Here is a 1,009-nt window from a genome sequence, read left to right on the forward strand (position 1 = left end):
GAGGAGATGATTCTCGTCATAGACACAACACTTTCGGGGTGAAGGACCGACATCATCTTCGTCCCCGCATCCTTACCTACAGCCCTACGCAACCAAGGGATTCTTGTCTTTTCCTCCTTTGGTATTTCTTACTATGGTTGGTACGGATAGGCAGAAGCAAATCGTTTTGGAGACCGCTAATCACGGCTGAGTACTTTGCTACCATTGTGATTGTAGTTCGTGACACAAGCCTGTCGAGTCATACTAGAACCTGAAAGTTATAGGGAGCCCGTGGGCCGCAAGCCTCCTATACACAAAGTCCTCCTACTTCTGAGGAAATCCTTATCCTCCATTGGCAAGGCTCGGAACCACTACACTGCTGAGCCACGTTGACCACAAATAAGTGGCCAATCTCTATTAAATCCATCTCCTCGGCGCCCAGCTTACCTAATATCCATTACATTTGTACCTGAAAATGGATGCAATGGATGTATAGATATTGATAATTGACTTCCCGCCGTGCAGAAAAAAGAAGAATGTAGCGAACTTGGGAAGAAATTGTAGTTAACAACGAGTCTCAGAACGTGGTGTCTGCCACAATACGATATTCAAACCAACTTTCCTACGCAGCTCGAGAGCCGTTGCTGAAATGGCTTTATTCCCAATTCGAATCTTACTCTTGGGAAAAGTGCCGAATCCCTCCAGCAGAAGACCTGGAGTGGGCTCTACTCTTTTTGAATCATTACCCTAAAGGATTATGAGGGTGCCTGTAACCCATGGTGTCACGTTACGAGTTTCATACTTACATGTGCGTTGATTACAAATTTTTTGCTCTTCCGACCTCGCTTCTTCATCCAGATTGTTCATGCCATCTATATTATCGTTGTAAAAGACTTCATATCTTCATGGTCTTTTAAACTTTCGATATCTGTGACTTTGTGGCGTCTAGAAATCATATCAAATCTGCTTGTTTAGTCAGCAGATTCAGCCCTACCCGACAACTCTATCAATGGACGCTTTGTGTTGGGGA

This window comes from Metarhizium robertsii (assembly GCF_000187425.2).
Source record: "Metarhizium robertsii ARSEF 23 chromosome Unknown MAA_Scf_13, whole genome shotgun sequence".
Lineage (NCBI taxonomy): Eukaryota > Fungi > Ascomycota > Sordariomycetes > Hypocreales > Clavicipitaceae > Metarhizium > Metarhizium robertsii.